Source organism: Zootoca vivipara, chromosome 2, assembly GCF_965207765.1.
Source record: "Zootoca vivipara chromosome 2, rZooViv2.hap1.1, whole genome shotgun sequence".
NCBI lineage: Eukaryota > Metazoa > Chordata > Lepidosauria > Squamata > Lacertidae > Zootoca > Zootoca vivipara.
In genome coordinates this window covers 33,151,239-33,175,706 of record NC_142584.1, presented here as the reverse complement: position 1 = coordinate 33,175,706, position 24,468 = coordinate 33,151,239, and the positions used below count along the sequence as shown (strand labels likewise).

The 24,468-nt window shown below is 48.0% G+C and overlaps 1 protein-coding gene across 2 annotated transcripts in view; it reads left to right on the top strand.

The window, feature by feature from the left end:
* Positions 1-9,980: 9,980 nt before the first annotated feature.
* The window catches only part of RHBDF2 (rhomboid 5 homolog 2), a 61,642-nt gene continuing 47,154 nt past the window's right edge, over positions 9,981-24,468 (top strand). The window contains exon 1 of one of the 2 annotated variants that reach the window (XM_035104550.3): positions 9,981-10,304. The gene's annotated coding sequence lies outside the window, so the exon portion shown is untranslated. The remainder of the gene's footprint in view (positions 10,305-24,468) is intronic. The other variant, XM_035104548.3, reaches the window with a different exon arrangement.

The following is a 24,468-nucleotide window of genomic DNA, read 5'->3' as shown; positions in this document are numbered from 1 at the left end:
CAGGGTTCAGGGCAACCAAAATAATCAAGGGGATGGAGCAACTCCCTCTGGGAAGGAAGGTTGCAGCATTTCGGGCTTTTTAGTTATGAGAAAAAGGCAAGCAAGAGGCAACATGACAGAGGTGTATAAACACTGGCAGAGGAAGGAGTGGGGGGGAGCGCACCGCCCCCAGCAGCATGATCCCAGTAGGGTGCCATCGTGGCTGCCGCCCCCCCCCCGTGCTGGGCGCCATGCCCCGGCAGGCAGTGTGCCCCGCCCCCGGGAGGCATGCCACCCCCACCTTCTCCCCCCCCCCGGTGCCAGAGCATGAAGCTCTGCCACTGTGCAGCATGGAGAAAGTGGATAAAGGTTTCTCCCTTTCTCATGGCACTGGAACTCATGGACATCAATGAAGCGGAATGTTGGAAGATTCAAAACAGATGAAAGAAAATCCTTCTTCACACAGTGCATAGTGAAACTATGGAACCTGCTCCCCCAGGAGGCAGCCATTGAAGTGTAGGTGGGTTCCCACAAGGCAAGACACAGTGATAACAGCAAGAACCTTTATTGAACAAACAGAACTGGACAACTACTGCTTATATACATTTCTGAAGGCCTGGGCCACTCCTTCTCCAAACGTGATTGGCTGTCCAAACTTCCAAGCTGTGAATCATAAGTCAGAGTTTAAGGGCGAATGGCAGAGGCCCAAATTCTGAAATGTTCTGTGATTGGATATCACATATCGAATCAGAACACAGGGGCTCAGAATCCTTAGTCCAGACTCAAGCTCAGGCAAACACAGACCACTGAATATGTACAATACATAACAGTCATGGCCACCTATGTGGGTGGCTTTAAAAGAGGATTAGACAAATTCATGAAGGAAAGGGCAGTTGATGGTGACCAACCATTATGACTATGTTCTATCTCCACAGTTGGAGGCAGCAATGCTTCTGAATGCCAGTTGCTGGAAACCACAGGAAGGAAGAATGCTTTTTGGCTTGAATTCTACTTGTGGGTTTTCTATAGGAATCTGGATGGCCACTGCAAGAACAGGATGCTGGACTAGATGGGCCACTGGCCTGATCCAGCAGGCTCTTGTGTTCTCAAGTGGGTCTGCCCAATTGCTGTTACTGCCTTTGTATTTTGTGATCGAAGGGCAGTGCAATGGTACAGCTTTAAGTACTCTCATGGCTCCAAAGTTACTACATACTTCCCTGGGAGCAAGCCCCATTTTTTTACAGCGGGCCTTCCTTCTGCCCACTAGGGTGTGCTTGCATGTGGTCTTAAACACAACCCATCTGTTTATCCATTTGAGCTGCCCAAGTTCTTCTCCGTTGGCCTCTGGACCTCATCTCCCAGTGCAACCTGGATCTTGAGAACGTGCCTCCTGCTTTTGAAATCCCTACGGGGCCTTTTTCTGGGACCAGACCAGGGGATCTATTTATAGCCACCGATGTCTCACTGAGCGGACATTTATGTGGGAATAAAGATCAGAACATCTAACCATGCTCCAGCAAAATGTGCTAGGGGGAAGCGTGTTGTCTTCCTGTTTAACTAACGTACTGCACTCCCATAGTCCCTGGCACATGTTTATGCTTTGGGAAAGCAGTAAAACAAAATATCGCACTGGGCAGTCAAATGTAATCACTAATGCTTCCTTACGGCAGTGTGTGTGTGTGCTTGAGAGCGGCAAAGACAAACCTTCCTCTGTGCTGTGAAAGGCTGTAGAGCATGAGACCAGTTTTTTAATAGGTTTGTGTAGAGTTCAAAAGGAGGAGAAGTTAGCTTCACCAAATGTCCAACACTTCACTTTAGGGAAGGATCCATAGCTCAGTGTGTCGCATGCAGAAAGTCCCCATTCATGGGCATTGCTACGTACTTGGTACTTCAAAGAGTTAGGGCACAGGCTCGTAACACAAATTTGCGCAGGCAAATGTTTATGCTTAGATACAAATTTAGGCCAACTTTCAGAGGGGGGAAACAAAAATCTATCTCTTTGCTGTCAGGGCTTCTTCTAAACCACACAGTGCCAACAAGATAATCTGTAACCAATACAGTTTAAATTTATATGCTGCTTGATGGTGAAAGGTAAAAAGGCAATGGACCCCTGGACAGTTAAGTCCAGTCAAAGGTGACTATGGGGTTACGGCGCTCATCTTGCTTTCAGGCCAATGGAGCCAACGTTTGTCCACAGACAGCTTTCTGGCTCATGCGGCCAGCATGACTAAACCTCTTCTGGCGCAACAGAACACCGTGACGGAAACCAGAGCGCATGGAAACGCCGTTTACCTTCCTGCTGCAGCAGTACATATATACTTGCACTGCCGTGCTTTTGAACTGCTAGGTTGGCAGAAGCTGGGACAGAGCAACGGGAAAGAACTGCTGCTTATCTACATATTAAAACTAAAACAAACATTGTCCAACATGTTAAATAACTCTTTCTCATCCTCTTACTCTCTCTCAAACTTACCATTTATTTAGACAATTTACATATTGCTTCACTGCAGTGGTCCCTAAGCAGTGTACAAGGAACGGAATACAATATAAATTGGTTTAAACTATTAAATCAGAATTCCCTTATTATGCCTGCTGGAGAGTCTTCAGTAGATGCTGGAAGTTGGCACAGGCTTGGCAGCAAATGCGACGCTCAGGAGTCACAGTTCAGGAGGTCCAGAGAAGGGCAAGAAATGACAAAGATGCCCAAACAAGCTTCCCACTCCTCTGGGCCAGCTTTGAAGGGTGAGAGGTAGGGTTCTCACTCCCGAGACTCTCTCACCTTACGGGAAAGTCAAGCTTGCAAGGGTGCGCTCCACCAACACTGGGTGGGTCTGCTCCCATCTGCCTTATGGATCTACACTTTCCTGGACCTCCTCCTTTTCAGTCTCCCCCCTTGGCTGATCAAAGCCTTCTCCAGTCACCTCTAAGTCTCTCTGCTCCTGAGGAGGTCAGAAGGGAGAGCTGGCATCTCTGGTCCCCCTTCTAAAGTGACTGAAGTCAAGGTGGAAAGGGTAGAGACCCCCTCCTCCAACCCAGCTCCCTGCCATTCAGCCCCCTCCTCCTCCATTTCTTCCTCTTCCTGCTCCTCCTGCATTGCAGCCTGCCAATTCAAGCCTCCGAGGCTCAGGGCATAGTCCTGTTGCAGCCCCCACACTGCCATGCTGTTGGCAGGAGAAATGGCCCCGAGACCCTCAAAGCCCTAGCAATCTTATCAAGTGCCTGGGTGCTACAGTAATGCCAGAGATAGCAAAGTTGACGAGCTCCAGAATTGCAACTCCTATGGGACTGACGGATGCTGGAGTCCAGTAACATCTGAAGGGTGCCAGGTTGACTCTTGCTGCCATTTTTTTCCGAACCTGGAAGGAGAATCGGAGATCTGAGTAAATGCTATCTGACTCTGAAAATAGGTTCCTGGCTCGTCAGACTCTTTTTTTATTCTGAAAACATTTTGGGGAAATGTTCCAGAAAAAATGAACTTTCATTTTTGTACCAAAACATCGGCTAGAAATGTTTTATCTACTACGGGGCCTTTATGTAACATCTGTCATTATAGCTGGAGAGGGTAGGAAAACAACATTTGCAAAGGCTTGAGCCAGAGCAACAGTGGGCTCAGACTGCCCTCCAGTGTTCAAAGAGGGGATAAGTGAAAAATGAAATGATGATCCTCTTAGCAGATATTTTATTCAGGGTTCCTCTAGACATGATTTTTGTTCATGATGATATTGGGGCAGTTACACGCAATCCTGCTGTCATTATTTGCAGCTGCAAAAGTGGGGTGTTTTTTTAAGGGGGCTGGTATTTCCCTTTGGTCAGTGCTGAAATAATGTGTAATACAAATCCTACATACTACAAATATTCTGAGGTTGTTTTCTTGTCCCACTTTATTTATTTATTGCATTTACATCCCACATTTCCCCCCCAAGCTGCTCCTGCTCCATACATAGTTTTCTCCCCCACCTCATTAAATCCCCACAACAACCCTGTGAGGTAGGTTAGTCTGAGAGGCAGCAACTGACTCAAGGCCAGTGAGCTTCATGGCCAAGAAGGAATTTGAACCCTGGTCTCGCAGATCCTTGCCTGTCGCTATAACCATTAGGCCACACTGGCTCTTCTTCTATAGCACTAAAGTGCAAGAGAGCCCCCTCCAGATTGCAGTAGCATTAGGAAAGCACCGCAGAACAACTAACAAAGCAAAATGCTGCGTTGAGGGTCAAGTATAAATCCACACTGTCACATCTCAAAGTGGAGGCAAGGCAAACAGTTCAAACAAGTTCAGAGGTGATATCAAAACTATCTGCTCCCTCTTGACTTTTTCATTCAACCTCCTATCAAGCTGTTAGACTTTTGCCTTACTGAGATCCCATTATCAATACAGCACCACAGTTAGAATCAAACCAAATCTCAAAATTGGAGAGAACTCCCTTTCCCCCTGAATTTGTGGGGAATATTTTTAGGACATCTCCCAAACAATGTTCATCAGATCCACATCTAGGGTTGTGCTCTGTGGTCTTCCCTGAGCAGTGAAATTTAGGGCATTCTGTTTCTCTTCCAAAATAAGTTGGTGCCTAGCCGATTCTCTTCCAGCGATGAAGAACTTTCAACTTTGGAAGACATTTTGGTTCCTGGAGGAGGAGTAGATGAAACAACTTTTATTGGACCTCATGCTTGGTCTGATTCTTTGCTTTCAGGATCTGTTTACAGTTGTTCATTCTAGGATGTTTGTTTTGTAGTGTTGACTGAATTACTGTAAGTCTCTTTCAGGTCCTAATAAGGCTGGTTAAGCAGCAGGTTGTAGATCAAGGGTGGGGTATCCCAAACTGGGAGGCTGAGTGTGGTTTTCATGGTCTCTTCCGAGGCTGTATCTCCACACTGCGGCTCCAGTCGAAATCATGTGTCAGGAGAGCTATGGCCTGGTGGCCAGGATGCAAGCCTGGCCAGGACCCAGGAAGGCTTTCTTATTATATCTTCTGGGTTTAACAAGACGAGAGACCCTCACCTGAGCCTAATCCAGCTGAGGAATCACACACCTCCTCCCTGAGCTAGCAAGCCCCACCAGGACTGTGGATTCTTGCCTGCCTTCCCTCAAAACTGGCAGCTGTAAGTACAGGAATCCTGAGGTCTGGAGTGGAATGTCCCATTTTCCCACTTGAGGCAAAACAGGAAGTGCCACCGTGCTCTGCTACACCACCACCAGAGGGACCCTCACTAACACTGCCCCTGAGAACTGCCTTACTTGCATCCCAGACCACTTTCTCATCCACCCCTTGGTTGAGATTCACCTGGAAAAAGTATTTGTTTTTTTAAAAAAACTTTCTCTTCTCTTTCTATATTGTTTAATATTTCTTCGTTCAAACTCCGTCTACATTGTGATCTCGCCTCCCCATGTAGGATTACCATTATTGAGTTGTGATCTGATAAAGTCCTTGGTGATATCTCTATTTTTTGTTTTACTTTTGGCTCTAATTCTTCCCTCCCGCCTCCTCCTTTCCTCCTTACTCCTCTCTGTCTCTACCTATCTACTGTACTCTCCTTCTTCACTTATTATTATTTATTTATTTATTTATTTATTAAATTTATATACCGCCCTATACCCGGAGATCTCAGGGTGGTTCACAGAAAAGATAAAACATAAAAACCACAATATATAAAATCAAAATAAAAACAACCCAACAACACCCCCCCCAAAAAAGCCACATTTAAAAACGGTATAATGATGTCAATCAGATCAACCAAAGGCCCATAGCTGCCAAGTTTTCCCTTTTCTCGCGAGGAAGCCTATTCAGCATAAGGGAAAATCCCTTTAAAAAAGGGAGAACTTGGCAGCTATGCAAAGGCCTGCTTAAAAAGGAACGTTTTTGCCTGGCGCCTAAAGGCAGCAGGTGAGATTCCCTGGGGAGAGCATTCCACAGACAGGGAGCCACTGCAGAGAAGGCCTGTTCTCATGTTGCCATCCTCTGGACCTCTCAAGGAGGAGGCACAAGAGGGCCTCAGAAGATGATTTCAGGGTCCGGGTAGGTTCATATGGAAAGAGGCGGTCCTTGAGGTGTTGTGGTCCTGAGCCGTTTAAGGTTAAAACCAGCACTTTGAATTGGGCCCAGAAACTAACTGGTAGCCAGTGCAGTCGGACCAGGATTGGTGTAATATGCTCAAACTGTCTTGCTCCAGTGAGCAACCTGGCCACTGAATTCTACACTAGCTGAAGTTTCCAAACCATCTTCAGAGGCAGCCCAATAACACATTGCAGTAATCTAACCTTGAGGTTATCAGAGCATAGACAACACTAGTTAGGCTATCCCTGTCCAAGATAGGGATGTAGCTGGGCCACCAGCCAAAGCTGATGGAAGGCACTCCAGGCCACTGAGGCCACCTGAGCCTTGAGCGACAGCAAAGGATCCAGGAGTACCCCCACGCTACGAACCTGCTCCTTCAGGGGAAGTATAACCCCGTCAAGACCAGGCGATCTCCCACCCATCTGGTCTAGGGAACCACCCACCAACAGTGCCACAGACTTTTCTGGATTGAGTTTCAGGTTGTTGGCTCTCATCCATTACCGAGGCAAGACACTGGTCCAGCACTTCCACTGCCTCACCTGCAGAAACTGCATTTCCTCTTTCTCCTTCTTCCGCCTCCTCTTGTTGACGTTCTACTAATTGTCCAAAGTCTTTTTTATATTGTCTCACAAATGATCTGGCTTTCATTACTTCCACAAATCGTTGTTTATTTCCTTTACGTACATCATAGGAGCCTACACAACACAAAACACGGTTGCTGCATGAAGGTTTTATTTTATTTTTTATCTTATATTTTGGAAATGTACATCCAGGTTTATTTCCTTTAAATTTTTGGGGGTCCCCAAGAGAGTGGGACCCTAAGCTATAGCTTGTTTAGCTTATACGTAAATCCGGCACTGCCACTGGGTATTCCCACTGGAATGAAACCTTTTTATTCTTTAGAGCTTCTGTCAAGAATTTGTATCCATTCCTTAAAAAAAACTCTTACCAGCATTTCCTTTAAGATGACGCTTCTTTGTTCTTGAATTACCAGTCCTTTCCGAAAGTGGGCTTGCAGTACGTTATTCTTGAAATTTCTGGAATTGAATATCACTAGACAGTCGCCTGGTAATTTCTTACTTTTTGCACAAGGTGATTTCACTCTGTAAATTTTATCCACTGCTCTGTTGGCCTCTTCCTCTTCACTTTCCAGTAAATTTGCTAGATGATGTATAATAATTTTATTTCTGATTCGTTCCTTTGGATGCTCCAGCATGTGCAGTACTGGATTTACATATAAGCTAAACAAGCTATAGCTTAGCACCTGACTCTATTATGTGAGTAATGGGCCCCGCCTGCTAGCCTGCTCCCTAAAATATCACTGGTTTGCTCATTTCTATATATAGGGTGCCTACATTCTGCATGGACTGGATGCATGGCAACATGTACAAGTGGCTTTAGATACCTATTAGGTCCATAAATTACCATATAGCATATATTCAACACAAAAAACAGCAACAATTTGTTGTTGACAAAGGACAGCTGGATATATAAAGGGCCCCATTAATTACCTTCAGTAGCTTAGGGCCTCATCAAACCTAAATCCAGCCCTGGACATGTGTCATCAGTCATCTTTGCTTTTTGTCAATTTATTCCTTTGCTCTCTTCCAGGCACCCCCAAACTTCGGCCCTCCAGATGTTTTTGGCCTACAACTCCCATGATCCCTAGCTAACTGGACCAGTAGTCAGGGATGATGGGAATTGTAGTCCAAAACATCTGGAGGGCCGAAGCTTGGGGATCCAATTCTATTGCAATGGTTACTCTCCCTTGTCCTTGAGTGGCAGCTGTTGTTTTGTCTAAGTTATTATAGATTATTACTCCTAACTTTCTCCTTAGGTAGAATTTGGGAACACTCAAACATAAATGATACTGGCCCTTATTAAAATACTGTTGTTCTTTTAAAGTCCAGTTTATCAACTATTTGCATTTACTATCTCTCTCTCTCTCTTTTTTACAAAGTTTTTTTTTGTCCTGCTTGCACACAAATAATTTCCAAGTTCTATAATTTAATTGTCCATCTTCCCCCCCTCTACTCGTTTACACACAGAGATGGGGGGGTAAGGAAGTCATCTTCTCAGAAAACACAAGATATCAAATACTGTAGTACCTCGGTTCGTGAACGTAATCCATTCCAGAAGACCGTTCGACTTCCGAAATGTTTGAAAACTGAGGCGCAAAGGGCTGGCTGCAAGTTCAATTGGAAAAATTGAAAAACACGCAGCGGAAGCCATTCGACTTCCGAGGCGCATTCAAAAATGGAAGCAATTATTTCTGGGTTTTTGGCATTCGAAAACTGGAACATTCAGCTTCCAAGACACTCAAAAACCGAGGTACCACTGTAAATCATAAGTGTTAGTCCTTTTTGTTATTATGTTTCCTCCTTAACACAAGTTTGTCTTCTGAGTTTTGTGCATCCTCTTTAGACATAAACAAAAAGGGAGTGAATGGGGGCTGTTGTTACATTCTAACGGTAAACTTTCCTTTCTCTCATACTTTCTGATATTTGCTTGTCCTGCTTATGGGTTTTCAAACCTTGTCAGCATTTTTGCCCCAGGTGAAGCATGCAAAGGGTATCCAAAGCATCCATTGAGGATCCCAGCCTGTGTGGCTGTGTGTACGCAAATGCGTGGGTGCGAGTGTGTACCAAACTGGGTCTTTGACTGGATCTAGACGTCAAAGACATGTTTCAGTTAAACGCATAGCAAACTTTGTATGAGAAATCGAGTAAAAGCAGAAACAGAACTCCACAGCGCCATCTGGTGTCACTTGGGTATCTGAGGTCAGGCAGGAATTTTGCACATTTCTAGTGCCACGGCACTCATAAATCGCAAGTCATCACCCTTTTGTTTCTTCTGCTTCCCTGGATAGACACAGCTACTACCCTACGCAAGCTTATTGGAAGCATTTCCCACTGTGTATTTTGTGGCTAGATCCCACACCATAAAGCCCATGATTTCTCACCAAAGAATCCTGGGAACTGTAGTTTAAGGGTACCGGGAACTGTAGTTTGTGACAGGGAAATCCAGCTCCCAGGATTCTTTGGGGGAAGACATGTACTGTAATTTAAATGTGCATTAGATGTACTTTGAATCTATGGTGTGGATCCGCCATCACAGTTAAGAAGGGACAAGCTGAAATCAAGCTGATTATGATTACTTTACTTTCAGTGGCTGCAGGATTTACGGAACTGGGACTAACTCAGTGGTTTTCAACGGGTGGGTCAGGACCCACTATTGGGTTGCAGGCGGGTCATGACAGAAGCACTACCACCATGCACATATATGATAAAAGATTAAGAAATTGATCACCCAAATGCATGTTTGAGTTAAAAGTAAATCTTGGCTCTGAAAAGGTTGAAGACACCTGATCTGACACACTTCGTGTGTGCAAATCCAGTCCATAAGCCTATTAATAAAACAGGTGTGTGGGGGAAGTGGTGTGTGTGTGTGTGGATAAATTAATCAGAATTAAAGTGTAGCTTTACACGAGACTTCCTTGATATATTTTGGAGAACACCTCGCCGGCAGCCAGGACGGGACGAGGGTGGGGAGACGGAGCCCACAACACCTGGAATGAAAAGCTGCACGCGATTTTCCACCGAAAACTCGCAGGTAACCGCGCGGGAGCGCGGGAGCCACGCCCCGATTCCGTACCAAGTTTGGCGCGCAAAAGCGCATGGAAGCGCAGGGCGGTGTTCTGAAGCAGCGGCGCGTCTGGGGAGCGGGACAAATCGAAATGGCTGCGAGGGGCTTTGGGAAAGCGGCGGCGGCGGCAGCTCCCCGAGGCGACAGGGCCCTTTCACCTGCCGAAGGGCGGCGCCACCCCTCCCCTCCTCCTCGGCGCCTCCGCCCCGCTCCTTCCCCAGGTAGAGCGTCGTCGAGGGGCGGCGCGCTGGCTCGGGCGCTTCCTCTTGGGCGGCTCCAGGGCGGGGAGGGAAGGCAGCAGAGGGAGGCGCTCCGGCGGCCCGGTCGGGAGGTGGCTTTGCCCTCGTGTTGGACGAGCACGCCTCGCTTCCTTTCCGCCGGCTTCCTTGTTTGACAGTCGTGCGGGGCAATCCGGTCCCTCCCGCCTCTCTCCGCCCCACCCACCTACCCGCCCGCCCGCCCGCCTGCCTGCGCCCTTTCCCACCGGCGACGCGCCTCCTGAGCGCTGGAGGTGGAGGGTCGGAAACACATGAGTGGAAGGAAGGCGGGCGCGCGGGAACGGCCTGGCGACTCGCATCGACGGCGCTGAGGCTGCCGAAGGCTGCGCAACTTCCGCGGGGTCGTTGCTAAGTAAGTGTCTGCGCGGCTTGCTTCCTTTCTCTTTGCCCCGTCTGTTGCTGCTGGGGCTGCTGCTCCCACCACCTCCTCCTTTGTCTTTCCGCTCGCCTGTGTCACTTGCTTCCTCCCCTGCCCTCGCTGCAATAGTTTCTTGAGTACGGTAGGTGTGAATGGTTTCTTGCTTGGGTCCTCCTTCGTCTTTTTTGTTCCCGCTCTTCCTCCCCTCTCTGTCCCGACAGTGTGTATTTCTGGCCATGTTGCAGGGCTGTGTCTGCTTCCTCAGCCTGCCTGTTTCACCGCCGGGGATGAGGTACTACTAAGGCAGCTTGGAACTTCCCTCATTTCATCATACACTTGCCTTGGGCCTTCTCTCTTCCTTGCCACTTCGCTTCTCTTTCCGCCCACCCGCCCCAAAGTTTTATTCCAGTCACAAACCAGCGGATCTCTCCTCCAATTCTTTCTTTCCCCCAACTTTTCTGTAAGTTCCAGCAGTAGGAAACCTCTAGCTATGGATAACACAATGAACATGTATGCCATGTTACTCAGAAGGTGAAAATAGTTCACAATGAAAATGTATGCCATATTTATTTACTCAGAAGTAGGCTTGATAGCTGCCTGGTTTACTTCCAAGTAAGTGTACCGGGGGTTTGCACTGTTGGTTGTGTCCTTGTTTGTTTTTATTTCTGATTGGTTAAAGTGGTGTTTTTTTTTAAAAAGCCAAATACTGTATCCTGCTTTCTGACACCATGCAGAAAGGGAAAATAAGTCAAGGTGGCCTTTAGCAGTAATAAATAAATAAAAACAGAAGCACAAAATATATTAGGCCACCATCATGATAAAACACAAGTGGAACTCTGTTAGTCCATTGCAGCAGACACAGGAAAAAGATCTGTGGCCTAATTTTGGAGTGAGGAGGACAGCAAGGCAATCCTAGCAGAGTCTTGTGGTGCTTTAAAGGCTCATTGCATCTGCAGTCCTAGCCATGCCTCCTCAGAAGTAAACACTATTGACTGCAGTGGGGCATATTCCCAGATCTGTGTGCTTATGATTGCAACCTACTTTTTTATGAAGCATGAACTATGGTCCACATCATCAGATGCATAACACAAGTAGCTACCGATTCCAGCAAAAGCAGCAATTCAAAAGACCAGAACCAAGATTGCGATAAATAGGAACAGCATTTACTTACCTGCAGAAGATTCGTTTTTTTCAAGTACAGACTTTTTAAAAAGCCTGCAGTGCAAGAATCTTTTCCCCAATGTGGGTCTCGAACCTATGACCCTGAAATTAGAGTCTCATGGCCTATCAAAAATCCCAAAGTTGTATACTCTTGAGAAGGTCATGGTCACATCCAACTGTATGTGTGTATAGTCCTTTCCTTGCAATTGGGAGCCTTGATTGGCCAGTGTTTCCCATTGCATGGCAGAACCCTTTGTGCATAGGATACTTTCTGCTTAATGTTGTACATGGCATTGCAGAGGGCTGTGCTAATCAGGGGTGCTCCCCATCTCCCCCCCACACACATTCTCAGTGTACAAGAAGAACATTTGACCACTTATCTGCTGCATGCAGTGCCAGATAACTACATAGGATTACAGCCTATTAAGTAGAGTGGGTTGGTGCTATTGCACTGCAAGTACTGTATGTGTACAGCATCCATTTAAAGTACATACCCCAAGAAACCTGGGAATCGTAGTTTACCCCACATATAGAGCTACAGCTCCCACTAACTACAGTTCCCAGGATTCTTGGGGTTGGGGATAGTGCTTTATATGTATGGCATGCATGCAGCTGAAGATGTATAGCCATGATTGTCAGGTGCATTGTTTACAACCTCATAGGAAGGTCTTTTGTGGAAAAGGGCAGTCATGGTATAGAAATGAGTGTGCAAATCTGCATCCTTTATATTGGCATTCTTTACGGTTGGCACAAATCTGCATCCATTATATCTAGTGGTTAGACGTTATTATGCTATTGCAAATACAGTGGTAACCTCCAGTTGCGGACAGGATCTGGAGCTCTAGTTGGATCCTGAGGTTTCCGCAACCGGAGGGACCGCTTCTGCACATCCACGCGCGGCAAAAACCCAGAAATATACTTCCAGGTTTGCCGCTTACGTATCCCCAAGTTTACGTAACTGGAGGGATACGCAAGTGGAGGTACGACTGTACTGCACAACTTAGTACGTTAGGCTGATATCATAAGAAAGACCTCTGTGTTGATGGTGCATTCTAAACTGTACCCAGTTGGGGTTCGGCATATCTTGCTTTGTGTTGAACGTGTGTTTTTGCACTAGGGTGGAATGACTGTGAATTACAACTCATCGGTTCTGGTATCTACCACTGCTTGAAAATTACAGATGTTTATCATTCATGTCTGCATACCACTGTTGTCAGTGCCAAGACCTTATATGTTACTGCAAACACTGCCTTGTCAATGGTCACTGCAATTGATTTGCTTATATATAATTATATCTGATCTTTTAGCATTTGGTTTGACCTCATTCCTCTCCGTTCCCATCACACACGCGTGACAAGTTAGAATTATGCTTCATGCATCTGAAGTAGACTCTGGTCCCTGGAAGGTTATCGCAAAAAAAATTGCTATGGCCTTTCAGGTGGTACAAGACTGTTTTCGTTTCTAAAACAGGTATCACCAGCCCAGGCTTTCACTGGTGTCCCACAATCAGCTTTCATTTATTTACAAAAGTCAGTCTCTAGCCCTCCTAGAAAGAAAGTTGGGGAACAAAATATGCAGGTACCTTCTCAGTGATATCTGTGAAATGAGTGTGTTGTGACCACCTTGTATATTTTTCCTGGTATGGAGGAATGCTCCCTGATGCTATGAGTACTTGTGTGTGGTTGGAAGTGTAAAATCATTATTTTGTGATTTCCACAGCTAGGACTGGCAAGATATAGCTTACTTCCCACAGCACACACAAGATTGTTGCGGGTGGCTGTGTCTCTCTAATTTTGTATATTGTCACACCCATACCCCATAGCACCTATTTTGTCACTTGCACCCTCCGAGTCTCTCAAAATTCAAAATGGGTCTCCTGGTCCAAAAAGGTTGGCAACCTCCTGTCCTGAAGAAAGTGTAGAAATCGGAGTCTTCCACTAACAAGGCACTGAATCCTGGCCACTGTACTACTTGCTACTGTTCTACACTAGCTGCATCTTCTAGACCCGATACAAGGGCAGCCGTACATGATGCACATTACAGTAATCAAGCCTTGAGGTTAGCAATACATGTAGCACTGTGGCCAGGAATTGCCACAGCTGGAATACCAGGCGGAGTTACAGATATTAGAGATACACAGCTACTTTAGCTTGTTAAATTACTTGTGTTGTCTACATCTTCTTTTATGTGAGCTTATAGACTCAGCTTTTTAAACAGCTTTTTAATGGGGGCTTCAAGAACTCTTACAGGGAATTTCCTAAATGTGTTATTGAAAGCAGAAACTGCAGTTTGGCAAATGGTGCAAATCTGTGAGTTTCAAAATAAGCCATTTATCCTTCTTGTTTATTGCAGTTTCACTTAAATATCCCAAGAAAGCGCTTACTAGATTCTTTCCTGCCATATGATCATTGATCTTCAATGCCACCTAATAATATTTCTTAGCCTTTGGACAAGGCTTGTGAACTTAAATAAAATCTGCATTTGAACCATTGATCTTCAGCAGTAAAACCAGTATTAACGTAAAATATATTATTAAGATCCTGCTGTAACATCTTGCTGCTGAAGTACGTATCTTGTGCCGAGATGCTGTAAGGTTGTAAATGTTCATTTTTGTGTGATGAGAGAGTCATGCCTGAGATCACTAAATGAAACTTGATGAAATGACTACATCTGATTTGATATTATGGCTTTCTCATTCTACAGTGCTTGGAAAATGAACTCATAGCAGTAAAGTGTGGGTTGTGATGCAGCGGAAAACTCCCTTCCTGCCATCTGGCCAGGAACTCTGCCTTGCTGTTTTGTGTATGTGTATGTTTAACAGATCATTTGCCTGTATCTGGGATGTGCCTAGTAGAAGCTGAAACCTAGATGGATAGGCTGCATTTACTCTGGAGATGTGAGTCCTGAATGTTCATGATTCTATGTGTTGGGCTAGGCCAGTGTTTCCGAAACTTGGGTCTCCAGCTGTTTTTGGACTACAACTCCCATCATCTCTAGCTAGCAGGACCAATACTGGATTGTTGGCAAGATTGAGAAAATGCTGTTCAAAAGTGATTTAAACAGTTTTAAAGTTATCTATAAATGCTTACTGCTAACACTCACATACAAATTGGTCCATAGCTCTCAAAAACATTGAGAAATGACTTGTAAGAATGAGGTGCAGAACATTGGCTTCCATCATCCATGAGCTCTTACTAAAAGTAATGCTTCAGGGCCTATGCAGAATTCATCATGCGAAAGGCTGGACTAGATGAATCCCAAACCGGAATTAAGATTGCCGGAAGAAATATCAACAACCTCAGATATGCAGATGACACAACCTTGATGGCAGAAAGTGAGGAGGAATTAAAGAACCTTTTAATGAGGGTGAAAGAGGAGAGCGCAAAATATGGTCTGAAGCTCAACATCAAAAAAACTAAGATCATGGCCACTGGTCCCATCACCTCCTGGCAAATAGAAGGGGAAGAAATGGAGCCAGTGAGAGATTTTACTTTCCTGGGCTCCTTGATCACTGCAGATGGTGACAGCAGTCCCGAAATTAAAAGACGCCTGCTTCTTGGGAGAAAAGCAATGACAAACCTAGACAGCATCTTAAAAAGCAGAGACCATCACCTTGCCAACAAAGGTCCGTATAGTTAAAGCTATGGTTTTCCCAGTAGTGATGTATGGAAGTGAGAGCTGGACCATAAAGAAGGCTGATCGCCGAAGAATTGATGCTTTTGAATTTTGGTGCTGCAGGAGACTCTTGAGAGTCCCATGGACTGCAAGAAGATCAAACCTATCCATTCTGAAGGAAATCAGTCCTGAGTGCTCATTGGAAGGACAGATCGTGAAGCTGAGGCTCCAATACTTTGGCCACCTCATGAGAAGAGAAGACTCCCTGGAAAAGACCCTGATGTTGGGAAAGATGGAGGGCACAAGGAGAAGGGGACGACAGAGGACGAGATGGCTGGACAGTGTTCTTGAAGCTACAAACATGAGTTTGACCAAACTGCGGGAGACAGTGGAAGACAGGAGTGCCTGGCGTGCTATGGTCCATGGGGCCACGAAGAGTCGGACACGACTAAACGACTAAACAACAACATAGCAGCTACAATGGTTTCTTCCATTTGGTCAAACAGCTCTTTTGATGGGTGCTGTTTGTGAATTCCTTTGATTATAAGGCTTATGGCTTACACCCACTGCTTAATGACCAAAAGGCTTCTATTGTGTTCCGTATAAATAGAAGCCTATAATGAGCAATTAATATTAGGCTATTAAATGATGCTGAATCATAAGTGCTTGTGCTTGGCAAGGCTTTGACCTACTCATCACCCGAGCCCTTACTGGTTTTTTTCCAGAGCTCTGGAGGAAACTGTTGCGTTCGGTTTACTTGGGCATGTTGTGAAACTGATAGAAAAGTCATCTTGTCTTTGAGATCTCATTTGTCTTGAGCGTTCTGTGAATAATACTTTAATGCTTTTACTTCATTTTTAGAAAAAACCACTCCCTTTTTAATTTTCCCTTGTAACTTAGACATCATTGGTCTGTTTGCCATATTAATTTTTAAATGGCCTTAACAACATTCTGCAGAATTCTTACATCTGACAAAGTGGACCCTAGTTTACTGTATGAAGGATATGCTCAGTGTGCCACAAGAATGCCTTTTTTTATTCTGCTGTGTTTTTCTTGCCTACTGTTTCTGAGTTATTAGAGAGGATTTAAATAACTTTTTCTGTTGCACCACATACCCTAGGAAGAGCAAGCCACGACCCTCCTCCTTTTCTTGCAAAGTCTAACTTCCCACTTTGTATTAAAAACATATGAACATGCTAACTAGTTCTCTGTTTTCCTATTCTATGTGATTGCATTGAGGAAGAAGTTGTGTGTAGGGTATTTACCAAAGAGGGAAGACAATGCAACACTTATACTGTATCTTAAAGCGAGGGTAGAGAACCCCCATCAGCCCCAGCTTATGTTCAGGGACAAGGGAAGTTATAGCCACAGATGTTCACCACCTGTGTCTTAAAGGCTTTTGGATCTCATTAGGATAGCGGCAGGGTTCGCCACTGTTTTCAGAGAAATGTCCTAAGTTACTCTGTAGTGTTTGCATGTTACCTATAAATGATGTGAATACCTTGTAGCTTGGACAAGGCCAATGAAGAAAAACTGCCTTGTGGTGCCAAATGATCCCTCCATTTTCCTGTTTGCTAAGATGATATCAGTATCTTGTGCACAAAAGCTCAAAGAAAGAATGAAGCTGACAGGATTCATGTTTTGTGTAGTATTTCCTGCTATTCTTCATACATGCATAAAAGGAGTGTGTGTATATATATATATATATAAACTCTCCAAAAATGCACATATCCTTGTTTTTGTAGCCCCAGCTTAGTAGCAGACAGTGTTTATTAAAACAAAAACAAAAAATGTATTACGTTTTTGTCCCACACTTTCTCTAGAACAGTGTTTCTCAACCTTTTTTGAGCCACGGCACACTTGTTCCGTGAAAAAAATCACGAGGCACACCACCATTAAAAAAGTTAAAAAAGTTAACTCTGTGCCGCCCTATATTATAATTATGACTGTAAGAAACACTTGCCAAATATTGCTTTCCGGCGGGTCAGTGGGGAGTATTGGCGGCCGCCAGGCTCGTTTGCACCGAGCTTTGGGAAAGAGGAGGAGAAATATTGCTTTCCGGTGGGTCAGTGTTGTGGATTGGCGGCCGCCAGGCTCGTTTGCACTGAGCTATGGGAAAGAGGAGGAGAAATATTGCTTTCCGGCGGGTTAGTGCTGTGTATTGGCGGCCACGAGGCACGTGACAATGCAAATCGCCCTTCTCGTCGCCGCACGTTGCGGCACACCAGCCAGCGTCTCGCGGCACACTAGTGTGCCGCGGAACAGTGGTTGAGAAACACTGCTCTAGAATGATCAGGACATGATCAGTCAGGTTCCTCCCTGCCCCCGATGACTATCTCCCATCAGTTCCAGCCAGCCTGGCCAATAATCAGAGATTATGGCAATTGTATTGGAACAGCTGGAGGGCCCATAGTTGGGTAAGATTGCCATTCATGGTCCCTGCCCATCTGGCTGGGTTTTCCCAGCCACTCTGGGCGACTACCAACAAAATATTAAAAATACAATAAAACATCAAATATTAAAAACTTCACAAAACACTGACTAGTGAAAACAACTCAAAAGGGTTTTTTTAGAATGAAAAGGTCCTTAGCTAATTGCAGTCTGATAAGTGGGCTTCAAAGATGAGTTGCTGTGTGTCACAGTGGCCGGAGTGGACTACTTCAGAGTAACGACGCTACGCAGCTCTGCATTTTATTCTTTTATTGGTGCTGCGTATTTACAGTGCTCAAGTCATTGCTATTTACACGGAGTGATGTTGTCAGTCGGTTTCAGAACCTCCTAATGGCTTTTGGCGCGTCTTTCTCCAACACAAAAGCTTTGGCAGACCCATCCTCTTTCCCCTCCTCTTTCTGCGTAATTCCGGAGTTGGGGGGATGGGTCTCCCGCCCTTATTCGCCCCTTCCTGTCCCACCTGGGACCCTGGCTCCTCTACCTTGCCTGAGCCTCGGACACGACTTCCTGCTTCCCCACTGGAATCGGAACTCTCTCTGCTTCCCCCTGTGCTCGGGGATTGGCTTGAACTTAGGAGGGGAGGGACTTCGCGATATCCCCTGTCCCTCACATCCACCCCCCTCCCAAGCTCTCCTTCACCCCTCCCCAGGTCCCCCCCAGGTGTCGGTGACGACTGGAAGCCTAAGAACTCAGTGCTTTCCGAGCCCGTTGGCGTGAACACCTCCCCCCAGTCCTGCAAGCCCCCCCCTTCCGCCTGGGAGGACGGGAATCCCAAAAAGTCTGTGGCGTCAGAGCTGGTGGGGGTAAAAATGTTCTGCCAATCTGCTCCTTCCTCTGACTGGGTGGATCTCGGTGACACCCATACCTCATCCTCTGGTTCCTCAAACTCCGCTTCCCAGTGCCATGGTGAACTGCTCTCCCGTGCTTCCTCCCCCTCCCCCTCCCTTTCCATGTGCCAGGGCTTGGGTCTATGGGGGAAAAGGGCGTGAAATTCTTCTACCAGGAATTCCTCCTGTATCTGAGTGGCTGGGACCCATTCATTCTGGGACGGTGGAGCATCCTCCCATGCCATGAGGTACTCCAGGCCCCCCACCCCCCACCTTGAATCCAGGATGGCTGTGGCCTCATTGAGTTGCTCCCTGCCTTCCCTCTCCCCCCCTCCCTCAGGGGTTTGTTCGCTGTCTCGGAGCCTGCTGCTTTCCCTGTACGGTGACAGCAGCGATCTATGAAACACTGGGTGCACCCTCATGTCCTCTGGCAGTGCCAGCCTGAATGCCACCGGGTTGACCTGTTGCGTGACCGTGAAGGGGCCCAACCTTCTGGGCGCCAGCTTTTTGCATCGCCCTCTGATGGGAAGGCCCTCCGAGGACAACCAAACTTTGTCCCCCACCCTAATGACCTCCCCCGGTCGCCTGTGGCGATCTGCCCCCCTCTTGTACGCTTCCTTGGCTCTCTCCAAGTGTTCTCTGAGCTGCTGGTGCACCGTCTCCAGTTCCTCTGCCCAATCCTCAGCCTGTGGGCCCTCCTCCTCCTCCTCCCCCTCCCTCTCAGGGAAAGATCTGAGGTCACGCCCGTAATTGGCCTTAAAGGGCGACACCCCTGTGGAGACGTGCACCGCATTGTTGTAGGCAAATTCTGCCAGTGGCAGGCGATCCACCCAGTCCGTTTGCCTCTGGCTGACGTAGCATCTCAGGTACTGCTGCAGAATGGCGTTGACCCTCTCCGCCTGTCCATTGGTCTGCGGGTGTCTAGCCGTCGACAAGCTGACCTCCACCTGCAGGAGGTTCATGAGCCGCCGCCAGAACCTGGAAACAAATTGGCGGCCACGATCCGAAATAACCCTTAAGGGTAATCCATGCAGTCTGAATACGTGATCCACAAACAGTTTGGCTGTCTCTTCTGCCGAGACCGCCCTGGCACACGGTATAAAGTGGCACATTTTGGACATGAGGTCCACCACCACCAACACTGCGGTCTTGCCCCTGGAAGAAGGCAGATCTGTGATGAAGTCCATGGACACCACTTCCCACGGCCTGTGTGGCGTGGCTAAGGGCTCCAGCAATCCCGGTGGCGCTGCTCTGACCACCTTTGCCCGCTGGCAGGTGTCACAGCCCCGTACATAGTCTCGAACATCTTCCCGCACCCCTGGCCACCAGAAGTGTCTCATGACTAGGTGAGTGGTTTTGTCCCTCTCAAAATGACCCGCCGTTGGGTTGTCGTGCATCTGCTTGAGGACCGTACGTCTAAGCTGGGTGGTGGGCAGGTACAGTGCACCCTTGTAGAAAAGCAGCCCCCTGCGTTCTGCAAAGTCTTTTGCCTGCTCCCCCCCCCCTTCTCAGTTCTCTGCAGATGCGGTTGGCAAATTCATCCGCTGCCGTCAGTGCTGTGAGTTCTGCCTCGCTCACCACTGCTGCTCCGCAGGACCATGCTGACGGGGGGGAAATGTGCCTGGGTGCCGGTGGCGCCTCCTCCTCCATGTACTCTGGCTTGCGGGAGAGGGCATCCGCCCTGACATTCTGCTCTCCCGGGATGTAGTGTATGGAGAAGTTGAAGTTCGAGAAGAACTCTGCCCACCGTATCTGCCGCTGGTTGAGCACCCTGGCAGTTCTCCAGAACTCCAGGTTCTTGTGGTCTGTGCACACCTGGATGGGGTGCTTGGCGCCCACCAGGAAGTGTCTCCAGTGCTGGAACGCAGCGTGGATCGCCAGAAGTTCCCGATCAAACACTGTGTAGTTTCGCTCTGGCTGAGTCAATTTCCTGGAGAAGAAGGCACAGGGTCTCCACTCTCAGTTGGCGTCCAGTTGCAACAAAATGGCGCCCACAGCTTTATCAGAAGCATCTGTCTCCACGCGTAGGGGCGCGTCCTGAACCACGTGGAACAGGTTCTGGTCTGAGGCGAACACCCTCTTGAGGCTTTCGAACGCTGCTTGCGCCTCTGGTGTCCACCTGAACTTCTGCTTGCCTCTCAGGCAGTCAGTGATGGGAGCCGTAACGCGAGAGAAGTTCTTGATGAACTTCCTGTAGAAGTTGGCGAAGCCTAGTAGGCGTTGGGCATCTTTGCGAGTCCTGGGGCTGCGCCAGTCCAGGATGGCCTGCACCTTGTCCTTGTCCATCGCCAGCCCCTTGTCTGACAGCTTGTAGCCCAGGAAGTCCACCTCCTTGGTGTGAAACTTGCACTTCTCCAGCTTCACATACAGGTGGTTCTCCTTCAGGCGCTGCAACACCTCCCTGACATCTTTCACGTGCTGCACTGGGTCGTTGGAGTAAATAAGGATGTCATCCAGGAAGACCAAGCATTTCCTGAAGAGGAGGGACCCCAGGACGTGGTGCATGAAGGCCTGGAAGCATGCTGAGCCCCCTTGCAACCCGAAGGGCATCACCAGATATTCAAAAGAGCCCAGAGGCGTGAACATCGTGGTTTTCCATTCATCGCCTTCCCGGATCCTGATCAAGTTGTACGCCCCCCTCAGGTCTAGCTTGGTGAAAATCTTGCCCCTGCGTGCCGCTGTCAGGAGATCATCCACTCTGGGCATGGGGAAAGCCACTGGCTCTGTCACTGAATTCAGCCGTCTAAAATCCACCACAAGACGGCGCTGTTGCGTGTCTTTCTTGTCCACCCAGAAGACTGGGCTGCCCCCTGCTGCCTTGCTTTCTCTGATGAACCCCCGCTTGAGGTTCTTGTCGATGAAAGCGCGCAGATCCTCCAGTTCCTGGTCTGACATGGCGTACAGCTTGGCTGGGGGTATAGTTGCCCCTGGCACCAGGTTGATCTGGCAGTCAAAAGGCCTGTGTGGGGGTAGGTGGTCGGACTCCGCTTCGCTGAAGACCTCCTGCAGGTCCCAGTACGGCTTGGGTATCGCTTCACCCCCTTTGACGTGCATGGTGGCCACCGTGGCTATCGGAGGCCCCTCCCCTGGTTGGTGCTGCATGCAATGTTCCAGGCAAAAGTCCGATCCAAAAGTGATGCATCTCTGGTGCCAACTTATGGAGGGGTCATGGCGCGCCAGCCAGCTCATGCCCAAAACGATGGGGGGGTCTGAGATGGTGGTGACGTTGAATGCCAGTGTCTCTGAGTGCCTTCCAACCGTCATTCTCATGGGGGGGGGTTTGATGCGTGATGGCCCCTCCCAGCAGCTCTCTGCCGTCAATGGTTGCCACGTGCAGAGGAAAATCCAGCTGCAGAAGCTGGATCTGGTGCTCTTCTGCAAAGTTTCTCGAGAAGAAGTTCGCTGACGCCCCACTGTCAATTAGGGCGAGGACTGTCAGGGGATAGCCATTTGGAAGCGTGAGCGTCACTTCTAGAACCACTCCTGCTCTGGGAGGGGTGGGCTGGCTCTGCTCCTCTCTGTGCGGGTGGGTGGGCTGGGGCTGTTGTCTGCTGACTGTGCCTGGCTGCCGCCCCTTGTCTCCTGCAGCCAGGCTTTCCCGTTTCCCTGCTGTGGTGCTGCGTCAGTGGGGGAGGGCACAACCGTTCCCGCCTTTCCTTGCCACTCCCTGCGATGTGGGCAGTCTCTGACGAGATGCTGCGGGGAGTTGCAGAGAAAGCAATTCCCACCCCTTCCCTCCTTGCGTCTTGGCGCCGCTGGGGTTTGAAAAGCCCGCGCGCGCGCGCTATCAATCTGCATGGGTTCCTGGTCCTGACTGGCCCCAGGCGTGGCTTGAAAGGGTTGTTGGGGGGGTGGCTTCTCCTGCGACCGTGGGAACCAAGCCCGCTTTGCGCGCGTTGCTTGCTTGTCGCTCCACCGGGATTCCTGTCTCACCCCCACCGCCAGAGCCGCTTTGCTCAGCTGATCCATATTACTGGGCTTTGGACCTCTCGAGAGCTCATCCTTCACCTCCTCATGCAACCCCAAGTAGAACGCCGCTTGCATTGGGGGGGACTCAAGTTCCCACCCCAATCTGTGCACCAGCATGGTGAATTTCGCCCAATACGCGCGAACTGTCATATTTCCTTGGCGTAAATTATGAAGTTCCTCCTTAGTCTGATCCATATGACTATCGGACGAATACATCGTTTTCAAACCTTCTAGAAATAGTTTGACATTCTTCATGCAAGGATTCCTTGTTGCAATTAACGGTCTTAGCCACTCCCTGGCTGCCCCGGTAAGGTGCTCCACAATAAACGCTACCCTGTGCTCATCATCAGGGAACTCATCGTGGTGCAGCTCAAGAGCATACACAATCTCAGTCTCAAAGCCCTGAAATTCCCTCGGGTCTCCATTGAACTTGCTTACTAGGGTCCCGGCTCTCCTTCCTGGCAGCACTTGGACTTGGGGTGCCCCTCCCGCCTTGTTTTTCTCTGCATCCAGCTTGTTTTGGAGGTCTACCGCCACCGCCCTTAATTGCTGCTCTTTTTCCTGAAGCGCTCTCACCTGTTCCGCAAGTTGTAGCCGGTCGTCCTGGACCTTCTTAGTCTCCTCTTTAGCTGCCTTCAATTCCCCCTGCGCCTGCAGCGACAGCTGCTGCAGTTCTTGCTGGGCTTGCTCTGCGATCTGCCGCCATTTCTCCGCCTCTGACACGCTCATCCCGGCAACTCCAAAGTAGCCCAAAAAGGATTAGGAGGTTGCTGTCACAGTGGCCGGAGTGGACTACTTCAGAGTAACGACGCTACGCAGCTCTGCATTTTATTCTTTTATTGGTGCTGCGTATTTACAGTGCTCAAGTCATTGCTATTTACACGGAGTGATGTTGTCAGTCGGTTTCAGAACCTCCTAATGGCTTTTGGCGCGTCTTTCTCCAACACAAAAGCTTTGGCAGACCCATCCTCTTTCCCCTCCTCTTTCTGCGTAATTCCGGAGTTGGGGGGATGGGTCTCCCGCCCTTATTCGCCCCTTCCTGTCCCACCTGGGACCCTGGCTCCTCTACCTTGCCTGAGCCTCGGACACGACTTCCTGCTTCCCCACTGGAATCGGAACTCTCTCTGCTTCCCCCTGTGCTCGGGGATTGGCTTGAACTTAGGAGGGGAGGGACTTCGCGATATCCCCTGTCCCTCACATCAAATATTAAAAACTTCACAAAACACTGACTAGTGAAAACAACTCAAAAGGGTTTTTTTAGAATGAAAAGGTCCTTAGCTAATTGCAGTCTGATAAGTGGGCTTCAAAGATGAGTTGCTGTGTTTCCTTCAGCACTCGGTCAGTTATGCCATCTTTTCCAATCTGGCCAGAATCTGTGGTCCCAGCAAAGTGGACAGGAGCTGAAACAAATGACGAGATGGCCAGAGGGAGAGCCCAGTTTGCTAGACACCCAACATGATAGAACCAATCTTGATCGTGCAATAGAATTCTACCCGTTTAATGTGTGTTGCAATATTGCTTTCCTAACTGGTTTTTTTAAAGCTTTTCTGAAAGTCTGTCAGTGCGGTGCCAATGCAAAAACGCCTCACTTCCTGGGAAGTCAGGCACTGTGCTGGCAGCCTCATCTTGTTAGTGACAGGAAGCTGACTCTGCACAGACCTGCCATTGTGCAAGCTGAATATCCTGGGAGCAGGCAGAGACAAAATGCCCATTTCTTGCAAGGCTGTGGACATCTGTGTATTTGTGCCGTATGTCCTTTCCAAGGAAACAATGCCTATCTGATGATCAAATCGGTGTCTTCACAGTAGAAAAGCAGATAGCAGGAAATTTCTTAGGAGATGAGGGGGAATCTACACCAGCTTAAAGTTTCTAAGACTGGCTCGCCAGTAGACCAGTTTCAACACAAACTGTGTCTGCCCTGGAAGAATACGCATGTAAAAAATTAGAGTATAAGATATCTCTGGATGTTTTTCTTTCAGAAAAATGCATGAACAGAGTGGGGGCAGAAGTCTAGTTTTTGCTTATTACAATGTGCATTCTTGTGTGATGTTTGGCACTTAGCGTATATATCTTGAGTTTCTAACCCTGCTTCAGCCTCGAGCTGCAAAGCAGGCATGGTGAAGATGTTTTCTACG